Source organism: Gobio gobio (genome assembly GCF_949357685.1).
Source record: "Gobio gobio genome assembly, chromosome: 4".
NCBI classification, from domain to species: Eukaryota; Metazoa; Chordata; class Actinopteri; order Cypriniformes; family Gobionidae; genus Gobio; species Gobio gobio.
In genome coordinates, this window is record NC_137100.1 from 36,458,660 (window position 1) to 36,472,547 (window position 13,888).

A 13,888-nucleotide genomic window follows, 5' to 3' on the forward strand; every position below is an offset into this window, starting at 1 on the left:
CACACACTCTCTCATCAATATTATCTTGCAATTTCATCTGTCAGACTATAATAACCTGAAATATAACAATTACAGTCTAAACAGTGCCACCTCCTCGGCTCCGATGAGAAAACTAAAATTCACACTTAATATTCAGCACAGGTAATACATGTGGTGCATTCCTCTGAGGACTCTGCTCTTGTGTTTGCGTTTTTAGAAAACATTAATGGCCTGTGTGGATCTGATGGAGGAAGGGAAGAAGTCTTGAAGAAATTAAGCAGCAAAAAGCTGCAGGCCAAAATATAACAGAAGACGATATGTGGTGCACCTTCTGAGCTTCAGTCAAGTTCAAGCATTTAAACGCCGAAAACACACACAAATATGCACCGTTGCAGGTTTTCTCATCTATTTTTCATATCGACAGAAAAAGCACACAAAGGGAGGAGGGGAGGTGTGAAAAAGCTGTAAAAGTGGCGGCGGGTTGAACTCTCCTGTGTACGCTCTACTACGGCAACCATTTTCGCATGTATTTTAACGCTGAAAATTGATCACTGGGGACCACAATGTGTTAAAACGCAGGCCTACTGACCACATACACAACATACAAATATGTTCAATAAATGTTGAATATTTAAAATAACAGAAAATTGCTGTTGGACTATCATATTCACAGTCATCAACAGACACCATATGAATGCTTATAATGCAATTGTGGTTTATTGTTATTATTATTATTTAATTTTACTACATTTTAAAGTTTGATTACTTGAACATTTTTAATGTTGTACTGGACATAAACATAAAACATATAAACAAGTATTAAAAAGACAAGATGGTCTGATTCTAAGCAAAGGAATGATTCTCACATCAATTATGGAAGTAGGATTCTTAAGTAATGTGTTTTGAGTTTGGAGACCTAAATATTTTGGAAATCAAATGAGATTTAAATTGAAAATATGAAGTCTTTTGTGCAAAATCCATTCAAACAATCAACAAATAAAAAGTACATCATTTACAGATGAAGGACTCACTAAACAGCCCTCTGTGTTCACGGGTGCGGGGCTTTGTAGATGAGGGCATATTGTCCCTTTAAGAGCACAACTAGGTCGGCGGTCGCTGTGGCGTCGGCTGTGTCTGCGAGGCTAGTGATCTGATTGGTTGTGATTTGTGGGAGAGCTGATCTGATTGGTGGTGATGAGGTCTGTTTCACAGGGCCTGGCTCATGTGGGCCAGGTGTCAGAAAGCATCGTTTCCACGCCAACGCATTACAATGAGACTGGAACAAAAGGCCTGACGGCGCAACCTAGAGAGAGAGTTGGGGGGGGGGGGGCACTGGGGGGACCGAGCGAGTGAATGGAGTTTAACTCCAGACTTGCCTGACATAACACTGAAAATGCAGATTAACCTCCGCTTACGAAAGTGGAGCAGAAACACAAGAGGTCAAATTAGCCTCACCTTGAAACCAGACAAAACAACCAAGAATCACCTACATGCTTCTGATCAAAATACACAGTAAACATAGATTTAAACTCTTTTACATAAGCACGTGTATATCTATATATGAAAATTCAGGCCCTAACAAAACACACTGCCCCTCTTTAACTTATAAGACTTTTTTATCCACACCAAAAGGCACAAGTATTTGGCTTTGTGTCTGCACTTCCTGTAAAGTATGAAGACAGACAAATCTTAACCATGAGGACCATTTCAGCCCATTATCACATTGAAACACTCTCACACTGCCCCCTAATGGTTCGTTCCACACCGCAAGGCACATGGTACTCTTCTACAACAGATAAGAGAGCATTCCTTGTGTTGACATATCCTTTAGAAATCTCTGATCCCATCCGTAGGAATGGGATAGTCAGTTCTGAAAGACAGCGTAGGTGAAGTGGCAAGTGTCATTATCACTTAAGAATGATGCCATTGAGAGAGTTTATTTAATGTACAGTGATCATGCAGAAGATCAATATGTGTGTGTGTGTGTGTGTGTGTGTGTGGTTGTGTGCAATTCACACATCGAGAGGATGATCTAATTATCTAATAGTTTCTGTTGAACGATCGTTCATCCCTAGCGTGGCATTTGGAAGACAGGCATCAGAAACTCATTTTAATGCCTATTATTAGTGCACACAATACTGAGAGTAGGAGTGCAGAAGTGAGGAAGGGAGAATGGTGGGCGGCTATGTGAATGTCAGATTATCCTTTATTAACGCTGGAATTTTGTAGATCTAATTGAATGTTTTCTAAGGTTGGGCTGGACACGAAAACATACACATGTTGTGTTTCATGTTTTATGGGGACATTTCATAGACATAATGATTTTATACTGTACAAACTGTATATTATATCCCCTAACCCTACCCCGCCTAAACCTACCCCTTTATATTTATTATTTTTATACAAATGAAGACATTACCAAAAAGAGGTTTTGTCAGGTTTAGCTCCCTTCTATGTACAAATTATGGCTAAGTGGGTGCACACACACACACACACACACACACACACACACACACACACAACACTTACATCAATATTACTAGTAACAAACAAGGGATATTTCACCCAAAGAATGTAAATTCTGTCATCATTTATGCAGCCTCATGCCATTATAAACCTGTATGGCTTTCTTTCTTCTCTGGAACAAAAAGATACTATCTATATCTTTAATAATGACTAGGGATATATGATACCAGGGGTGATATTAGAGATTTTTTTGTTTAATTATCTGTTAACATTGAATATTTAATTGTATATGCTCATTTTCTCTATTTTTACATTTAGATCATGTTTGCTGTGATCTAATAGTTAAAGTTAATCTTCTAAAAAAAACAATCACTAACAGTGTCAAATGTAATCTAAATTTCAAACCGAATATCTATTTTCAGTACATTATAATGTGATGCCAAAATTAATTTAAAGTGCCCCGATTATGCTTTTTCGAATATTACCTTTCATGCAATGTGTAATGTAGCTGTTTGTGAATGTATACAATCTGCAAAGTTGTGAAGCCGAAAGTGCACTATAAGTAAAGTTATTGTCTCACAAAACACCCAGTCTATTTGGACCAGCTTGCTCCTCTGAATCACAACCTATAAGTATGATTAATTAATGATGTATATATTTTCTACCGGGTGTATCAGTTATTACTGTCTGTCTTCTGCTAATCAGCTGTGGGCCCACTGCTACCTAAAATTGTGTCCAATAATGCAGATTATCTGTCGTTCCTACTTCTTTGAGTAATGATAAAGAATGGAGCAAGATTTGTTCAGTCATTCACATTAGTGCTCAGTTTACGCATGCACCGTTATTGATACAGTAATGATACAGTTCATGTGCACTGCAATAAATTAGAAATATACACATGGGTTTGTTGATGGACATACACTTGTTAATGCTGATGGTGAAGAATTACAGCTGCAACATCTTATAAATGTACCTCAAAATGAGTAGCATATCATTGAGAAATGTCCTGCTCAAGTTGTGAAGTTGCGATGGAGGTTCGGGTTGAATAACTAGTTCTTCCAATATTTCATAATTGCACTCGCGCTTAGATTGATATGGTAAAATCGATGCTATTGATACTGTCTTTACAGTGTGTACAATCGCTGAGCTTTAGGAAGCCTCCGGAGATGAAGTTCAGTTATGGTAATGGACATTTAGCTTCCGAAACACGCGTTGTACGCGGTAGACCAATCACAACAGACTGGGCCGTCTGGCCAATCAGAGCAGAGTAGCTCGCAGAAAGGAGGGATTTAGAGAGACTGAATCATCGGACAAGTCGTTTGAGAACCATTGAAAAATGTGGTGATGTACAATGTATATTTTGAGAACATGAAAGCGTTTTTTGACCTTTAGTGCATCCTCCAAAACGTGGAACCTTTAAAATAGCATAATAGAGGCACTTTAACTTTTATAACAATTGTTTTTGGTTTTTAGAGTTGTATTCTAAATATAATACATTTTAATATGGGCCATAACATGACAATAATAAACCACTTTCTCCCCTCAGTAATATCAGTGTCACATTTGCAGATCAGTTACAGCTTATTTGACATCCCGTCCCGCATTGATTTGCTCAAATATGCATTGATTTTTTTTCCTCTGTTCCTCTCAATTTACATGCTAGGAACATAAGCTCAATGAATCTGATCATGATGTAGGGCGCTGGAAAGATTCCCATCTCCCAAAACAGTGGAAGATATAGTATTCATATTGAACAGAAACGTTCAAAGTTCTTCATTTTAAGCAGTTCAAAAAAGATTTAGTTCTGCAAAAGAAAACTGTCTCTCAGCAGTAATTCTGCAGTTTGAAATACAAAACTAACACCCCTGAACTCAACTACAGCGGTTCGCTACTTATTCAGGGAGAAGCAAAATTTGTTTAACCTTTATTTAAACCCGATATTAATCATTATGAGAACAGTCTCTAGCAGAATAAACAAATGGACCAATCCTCATATATGCCAGTGGATGTTTTTCTTCATAAGCAAGAGCATGAAAACAGTCCTGAATGGTAAGCTCTTTCATCTTGAAGAGAATGAAGAGTTTCTTATCCACGGATGCTTAAGCACCAAATATAAACTGAGACAGACTCAGCAGCAATATTATTGTGCTGCCTTTGTAAATAAAAATAACCTTGTATTGTATAATAAAAAGAACCTTTTGATTGAGAGACATTCAGGTTTTACATTTCAGCCCTCAGATTTTTCAATGCACATCAACACAAGGTTAAAAATACTGTAAGAATCTGTAATGACCTCTCGGTGCATCCCGTATCATCAGATCAATTCACAAAAATGTGTGTGTGTTGATTTGGACAGTCGTCTGATTGTGGAATCCGTGGGATATAACCAGGGAGGGGGAAACCGATGATCATTCAATTAAATGTGTGCATGAAATGGGAATCAGAAGAAGTGTGTGTACGTGTGTGTGAATAATTATATCATGGTTGGATGCCTGTTCACTCACTGTGCAGCCAATGATGAGCTGATTAACAAGGATTTTAATTATTCACCAAAACAAGGTGCCCTTTCACACACACTGAAACACCACAGTAGCAGACAGACGGTGGCATCCTGTGGCGCCATGGTTCTCGGCAGGCACGAAGATGGTCTTTGTGCCCACCATCTTCTGTCTAAATTGATCAAATCACTGCAAGCAAACACGACGTACTGTATGCATGCGCACATCACACAAACTAAACGCACATGCACGCACACACCAAAGAGCGAGCGGACACAGCTGGCGAATCTTCTGGTGTAACATCTGATGTAATTCGATTTAAGATGGGCTGCTGTATGGTAAAAAATCATTTCTGTATATCTAAACGAACAATTCGCTCACTTGATTTCCAACTGGGGAATGTTCTGTAGAGATGGACTAGAGCAAATTTGTTTGTGACAGAAAACCAAACCTCGACTGCGCATCATAAAACTACAGAGGCTGAAATCATGATATGGTGAAGATGTCAGCAGACAAACGTTTGAGTGCAATAGTACAGCGACAGCAAATGCTTAGACTGTATTCTGGTAGCGGTGGGTTTTATTAAATGAGGTCTCGCTGAGCTCATCTGTTATAAAAGATGTACAAGTTTAAATGTGACTGAAGAGCTTCCTAAAGAGTTGTGTGAAGTTTTGGGGTGTCCAATTCTGTGGCTGTGGTTTTTGCTTCAAAGCAATTTGAATGACTGGAATATAGATTTGCTAGAAGAGTTTAGTGAAACTGCTTTCAACAGCTTTTGTAATCTATGTCTGGAACTGGGTGGATGACATAATATATTCATGAACTGAACTAAGACAGATATAATTTGAATGTGTCTATGAAATTGACACATTCATTAAAACAATGTTTTAATGTATTAATCTAATGAAACCTATTTAGATCAAATTAATTTTCTTCTCAGGGTGGGCAGAGTGGAAGGGGTTGCCACTAAAAACAAAGAAGCGAAAAAATTAGCTGAAATTTGCTAGAGAATTCTTGGACTGCCTCCTCCATGGACTGCCACCTTAACGTGGTGGAGGGGTTTGAGTACCCGAATGACCCTAGGAGCTATGTTGTCCGGGGCTATATGCCCCTGGTAGGGTCTCCCAAGGCAAACAGGTCCTAGGTGACGGGTCAGACTAAGAGCAGTTCACAAACCCCTTATGATGCCAAAAAGAAGGAGGACCGTGACGTCGCCCGGTATGGCGCAGCCGGGGCCCCACCCTGGAGCCAGGCCTGGGGTTGGGGCTCGTATGCGAGCGCCTGGTGGCCGGGCCTTCCCCCACGGGGTCCGGCCGGGCTCAGCCCGAAGGAGCGACGTGGGGACACCTTCCCGTGGGCCCACCACTCACGGGAGGGACCGTAAGGGGCCGGTGCAAAGCGAATCGGGCAGCAGTCGGAGGCGGGGGCCTAGACGACCCGATCCCTGGACACGGAAACTGGCTCTTGGGACATGGAATGTCACCTCGCTGGCGGGGAAAGAGCCTGAGCTTGTGCGTGAGGTTGAGAGGTTCCGACTAGAGATAGTCGGAATCACCTCCACGCATGGCTTGGGCTCTGGAACCACACTCCTCGAGAGGGGATGGACTCTTTACCACTCTGGAGTTGCCCATGGTGAGAGGCGGCGGGCTGGTGTGGGTTTGCTTATAGCCCCCCAGCTCTGCTGCCATGTGTTGGAGTTTACCCCGGTGAACGAGAGGGTCGTTTCCCTGCGGCTTCGGCTCGGGGATAGGTCTCTCACTGTCGTTTGTGCCTATGGGCCGAACGGCAGTGCGGAGTACCCGGCCTTCTTGGTGTCCCTGGGAGGGGTGCTGGAAAGTGCTCCGACTGGGGACTCCGTCGTTCTACTGGGGGACTTCAACGCCCACGTGGGCAATGACAGTGAAACCTGGAGGGGCGTGATTAGGAGGAACGGCCCCCCTGATCTGAACCCGAGTGGTGTTCAGTTATTGGACTTCTGTGCTAGTTACAGTTTGTCCATAACGAACACCATGTTCAAGCATAAGGGTGTCCATCAGTGCACATGGCACCAGGACACCCTAGGTCGTAGGTCAATGATCGACTTTGTGGTCGTTTCATCTGATCTGCGGCCGTATGTCTTGGACACTCGGGTGAAGAGAGGGGCGGAGCTGTCAACTGATCACCACCTGGTGGTGAGTTGGATCCGATGGCGGGGGAGGAAGCTGGATAGACTCGGAAGACCCAAACGTACTGTGAGGGTCTGCTGGGAACGTTTGGCCGAGTCTCCTGTCAGAGAGATCTTCAACTCCTGCCTCCGGCAGAGCTTCGACCGGATCCCGAGGGAGGCTGGAGATATTGAGTCCGAGTGGACCATGTTCTCCACCTCCATTGTCAAAGCGGCTGCTCGGAGCTGTGGACGCAAGGTCTCCGGTGCCTGTCGAGGCGGCAATCCCCGAACCCGGTGGTGGACACCGGAAGTAAGGGATGCCGTCAAGCTGAAGAAGGAGTCCTATCGGGCCTGGCTGGCTTGTGGGACTCCTGAGGCAGCTGACAGGTACCGACAGGCTAAACGGACTGCAGCCCGGGTGGTCGTGGAGGCAAAAACTCGGGCCTGGGAGGAGTTCGGTGAGGCCATGGAAAAAGACTATCGGCTGGCCTCGAAGAGATTCTGGCAAACCGTCCGGCGCCTCAGGAGGGGGAAGCAGTGCCCTACCAACGCTGTTTACAGTGGCGATGGGCGGCTGTTGACCTCGACTGGGGATGTTGTCGGACGGTGGAAGGAATACTTCGAGGATCTCCTCAATCCCGCCGTCACGTCTTCCATTGAGGAAGCAGAGGCTGGGGGCTCAGAGGAGGACTCGTCCATCACCCGGGCTGAAGTCACCGAGGTGGTCAAGAAACTCCTCGGTGGCAAGGCACCGGGGGTGGATGAGATCCGCCCTGAGTACCTCAAGTCTCTGGATGTTGTGGGGCTGTCTTGGCTGACACGCCTCTGCAGCATCGCGTGGCGGTCGGGGACAGTGCCTCTGGGATGGCAGACCGGGGTGGTGGTCCCTCTTTTTAAGAAGGGGGACCGGAGGGTGTGTTCCAACTATAGGGGGATCACACTTCTCAGCCTCCCCGGGAAAGTCTATGCCAGGGTACTGGAGAGGAGAATCCGGCCGATAGTGGAACCTCGGATTCAGGAGGAACAGTGTGGTTTTCGTCCTGGTCGCGGAACACTGGACCAGCTCTATACCCTCTACAGGGTGCTGGAGGGTTCATGGGAGTTTGCCCAACCAGTCCACATTTGTTTTGTGGATTTGGAGAAGGCATTCGACTGTGTCCCTCGCGGCATCCTGTGGAGGGTGCTGGGGGAGTATGGGGTCCGGGGTCCTTTGCTGAGGGCTGTCCGGTCCCTGTATGACCGAAGCAGGAGTTTGGTCCGCATTGCCGGCAGTAAGTCAGACTTGTTCCCGGTGCATGTTGGACTCCGGCAGGGCTGCCCTTTGTCGCCGGTTCTGTTCATAATTTTTATGGACAGAATTTCTAGGCGCAGCCAAGGGCCGGAGGGTGTCAGGTTTGGGGACCACACGGTTTCGTCTCTGCTCTTTGCAGAGGACGTTGTCGTGTTGGCCCCTTCTAACCAGGACCTTCAGCATGCATTGGGACGGTTTGCAGCCGAGTGTGAAGTGGCTGGGATGGGGATCAGCACCTCCAAATCCGAGGCCATGGTCCTCAGTCGGAAAAGGGTGGCTTGCCCACTCCAGGTTGGTGGAGAGTTCCTGCCCCAAGTGGAGGAGTTTAAGTATCTAGGGGTCTTGTTCACGAGTGAGGGGAGGATGGAACGGGAGATTGACAGACGGATCGGTGCAGCTTCTGCAGTAATGCGGTCGATGTACCGGTCTGTCGTGGTGAAGAAAGAGCTAAGCCGTAAGGCGAAGCTCTCGATTTACCGGTCAATCTACGTTCCTACTCTCACCTATGGTCATGAGCTTTGGGTCATGACCGAAAGGACAAGATCCCGGATACAGGCGGCCGAAATGAGCTTTCTCCGCAGGGTGGCTGGGCGCTCCCTTAGAGATAGGGTGAGGAGCTCAGTCACTCGGGAGGAACTCGGAGTAGAGCCGCTGCTCCTCCACATCGAGAGGGGACAGCTGAGGTGGCTCGGGCATCTGTTCCGGATGCCTCCTGAACGCCTTCCCGGGAAGGTGTTTCGGGCATGTCCAACCGGGAGGAGGCCCCGGGGAAGACCGAGGACACGCTGGAGGGACTATGTCTCCCGGCTGGCCTTGGAACGCCTCGGTGTCCCCCCGGAAGAGCTAGAGGAAGTGTCTAGGGAGAGGGAAGTCTGGGCATCTCGGCTTAGACTGCTGCCCCCGCGACCCGGCCCCGGATAAGCGGAAGAAGATGGATGGATGGATGGAATTCTTGGAATTCATTACATCAAAGCAGAAGAGTGAGATTGTATGCAACTTTCACTGCTCTTCAACAAAGTTTTGTTGTTGTTGCAATTTTCAATTTCTTAATTAATTAATCTAATTAAACCTAAACCTTTTTATATCAAATTCATGTTATTCTCAGGATGGGCATTGAAGGTTTTTCCACTAAAAGTGAAAAAGAGAAATTGCTGCTGTGATCAACTTGTTGCAGTCCTAGACAGATGTACAGTAACTTTTTAATTGTCATATTGTAATTGTCAGTTTACTTTATTATTATCCCTCCCAATGTGAGTATATTGGCAGCCCTATGAATGTTACATAAGAAAATTTGCACACTTAGTGATGGCAATGAATAGCAATCTTACAAACGTTGGGGTCTCTACCAACTCTGTAGTGCCACCACCCGTTCAAATATTAACTGATCAAATGATAATTTTTTGTTATAGAAAAATGAAATTTAGTTCACCTGAATACTCTCTTCACAGATCGCATTCAACATCTTACATTAAAACTCCCCCTTTACAGTATAGTGGCCATTTTAAAAAGGCAATTTTTAGCTGCTACAAATTTTGTCCAAATTTTACAAAAATGGGCTCAGATGATTTTGAGACCAAGTTGCACAGATTTTATTTTTATTATTGATCTTTGTTCAAAAGTTATGATGTCGCAAAAGTGTGACAGTGTAATGTTGTGTTACTTTGATTCCTTTATTATCTGGTTAAGCTTTGTACTACTCTTTTTTTCCACTTATAAAATAAACGTGTTTTTGTTCATTTGTTGTTAATTCTCATCTGAACTTCTGTTCATTTTCAGTTCAATTTCACCTTAACTTCTGAGCCTCAGCTGAGCCTCGTGTCCTCCAAGTGGTGCGTATTAATTGTACCAATGTTTCATTCTCTTAGATTAGAAATTAATTTTTTGTTAATTTTGAGTTCATCCTCACCTTCACTTTCAAGGCTTAATATACTTAAATTTGATTTGTGACCTAAAAATAGTAATTTTTCATTATTTAAAACCTAAGATAAATTAAATGAATATGGAAATTTGGATCAATCTCAAATTTAGTAGTTGTGTGACTAGTTGTGGTGAGCACTGAATGGACCAAGCTCATAACTAGGTGGGACCACCCTGCCCCAGATTTAATTGCAACGGACAGTATTGTTCTCTGAAACATGGAGGTCAAAATAGGTGGGCTGGAGCAGAGTAACCAGGCATGTCTGCTGGCATGACTACTCATCCAATGAAAGAAAACTCGAGGAACACAGAATGAAGCTGGTTCTTCAAACTACATGTTACTGACTCCCTGATCTTAATGCCAGAAAGAGCTCAGGGCTTTAGGTCTGAGGACGGCAGACTCACAGATTAGTCAAGACATTCAGGCAAACACTAAAACAGATGTTAAAGTGCAGGGTTTCCCAAAAGGTGGCCCATGGCCTGCATCAGGACAAAGTCAAACTGCTGGCTCCTTCCCAACATTTAGGTCTAGCATAAGTATGTTGACTGCAACTAAAATTAATCAAAGCAGGCTACTGTCTATTGACTGTGTAGACTCCACAACTATGAAGTAGTTTTAGGTTTGTTGTCTTCAATACAGTTCATTATCACTTTCTTTCCAAGATTGTTGCAAACTTTCTTCTTTCGACTGAAAGAAAAATGTAAATGACACAAGTGTATGTTATTTTTTAGATGCTAAAGTTGAATTTTCAGCAACTTTTACTCTTGTTATTTTCTTCTCCGCTGTATGGAAAAGAGCAGCTTGTACATTGTAAATTCTTAAAGAGGTTTGAATGACTATAAGGTGAGGAAATAATGATAGAATTTTCCGTTTAGGGTGAACTATCACCCCAAAAAAATAATAACCTTTTGCTTGAAAAAGGCATATCTGTTATTGATGGAGCTCTGTGGGTGGACAACACAAGGGTCTGTTAAGGAGACTAACTGCTGCACTCCCAGCTCTAATAGCATTTCACTGCATTATTGATAAAGCATTGTAGTGTGCCAAACTGAGCGAGAAAATAAAAGGCACCATACCGTGACATGGCTCATAAAATTTCCAGCCCATAACATCACTTCTCTACTTCTCTTTGGAGCCTTACTGTAGAAAATGCAAAAGATTACAACCTTATGCTGCATAACAATACGTGCTGGCTCAAGGGCCAAATGTCGGAGAAAGTGTGTGAACTCAGAGAGAACTTTGTTTTTTCTAGGCAGCCAACTGAGAAAAAGCCATAATTCTTTCTCAGTAATTCATCGCTCTCCTCTCAATGTAAATGTCTCATCTCAATCATCTTAGATAATAATTGAAGGCAAGGACCACAACGTATGAAGCTAATGAAGCTTTCCACTTCCATCTCACCAGTCCTGTAGCTCAAACAGTAGAGCATGCCGCTAGAGAACGTGGGTTCAATTCCCAAATGATGTTCCTTGAATGCAATTCAAGTCAATTTGGATACAAGGATCTGCCAAATGCATAAAAAATAAAGTAAAACTGGCCCTGTTAGAATCAGATCCAGAAAGAAAAAAGTTGTTTGAGCAATGAAAAAAGAAAGAACAAAACACAGGATGCACGCTAATGCATATGTTCATGACAAGACTGACAGACAATTTCAAGGAGCATCAATCTCTTAAGTGAAATCCTCTAGTCTCAACAAACAGACGTTTTCCATTTCCACACATGGCCTGTAGACTGCTGGGGCCAAAAGGCCTTGAGGAAACATCTCTTCTGCTGGAGAATTCTTGGAATTCATTAAATCAAAGCAGAAGAGTGAGACTATATGCAACTTTCACTGCCCTTCAACAAAGAAGCGGTCACACAGGTGTTTTGCGTGGGGATGGGGCTGAGAGGGTCTTCTTGGTCTGCCCTCATCCATTCATTACACATTATGAAGCTTTTCCACTCTAAACTGATGCCTCAGGTACCAGTCGCACTGTCCAGATCTCAACCATGCCAAAAACTGTAGATAATAAAAATGAATTATGCAACCATGGAGACCCTTGTTATAAAATTGGCACAGAGCAAACCATAAAATTACTTGCTGGGTCACTGTTTCAGTATTAATAACAATGTCCTCGAAGGCCAGATATAAAATGCAAGGTAACCCACAGTTTCTTTGAGCTGGAGGTTTTATCACAGTTTCAAAACTGCCCAGGGAAGGCAAAAGGGAATGCAAATGGCCTTTAACCTCACACTTTGAGAGAGAGAGAGGGGAGGGGACTTATTCTGACCATATAACTGGCAGATATTAAACACTATACTATTTTATCTAAATAAAAAACACTAAAAATATATCAATTTAAATCCTACATTATAATGTACAGTATGAAAAATTCTGAGATTTACTAAAAAATACATTTATCTGTTATTAAATTATTAGTGCTTTTAAAGAGGAACTGAATATGGTCAGAATAAGTGAGCTTTAGCTGATGGCAAATGGACTGATATGGCACTGACCAGATGGCATCCGCGAGAGCAGAGACTGTGTTCACTGTGCTCTCACTTAGAAAGAGGTGGAAATAGAAGAACACTTCCTGCTGCACTCTGATCACTATCACAACATTCGATCTGCCTACTTTACAAAATTCCAACAAATAGCACCAAATTCTATGGCAATACCAAACTAAATATTTTGGCAGAAAACTCCAGCTTGATCACAAAATGTGTAGAAGCGTGCCACAAACTAAGAGAGTCAGCCAGCGGACAAGACTTAAGTCTTACATCTTAACATGTCTGAATGTATACAGTTTTTTTTGTTTTTTGGCAATCATATTCTTGTTTTTTAAAAATATTTATTAATGTATTTATTTATTGATTGATTTATTCATATTTTGTTTATGTTCTATTTAATCATTATTTTCTTAATTGATCATGTAATGGCCAATGCTTTGGCAATACTGTACAAGTCATGCCAATAAAGCTCATTTGATTTGAATTGAATTGAATGATACCAACCCGACCGATATATTGTGCATCAGATGGTTTAGAGCAAATCCTACAAACAGTAACTTCTGCTCTGATTTAATCATTTAAGTGTTCTCATACTGCTAAGACAATGCTATATTATTTTCATGATTCACAAAAAACACACAGATCCAGCTTCCATCATCCATTTTTAGTATCTCTCCTTCATTGTATTTCAGGAGGATTGATCTGCAGTGTCAGCAGCGACTCACATTTCATTCTCTCAAATGGGTAAAATATGATCAAAGGGAGGGAGAATATAATACGGCCAATAGAAGATACTCTACTGAGCAGACAACAAAATCAATTGCAGTTTGATCTGAGCTAAAATTAAGTTCTGAAGAAGACAAAAACTGACAAGAAGATTGAAAAGAGGAGTTGATTACTTTTCATTTAATAGCTGCTTTCTGTCTAAAGTGCCTTACAATACCTCAATTGTCACGACAGGCTCCAGGAGAAACGTTGGGTTAAGTGAGTTGCTTAAAAGCACAATGGTGCTGTCATTCATACCTGGGATCAAACGTGTGACCTTTCTGGTTCCAGCTCAGATCCTTAATTACTAGGCAAAACCACAGAAGGCCTCTGAA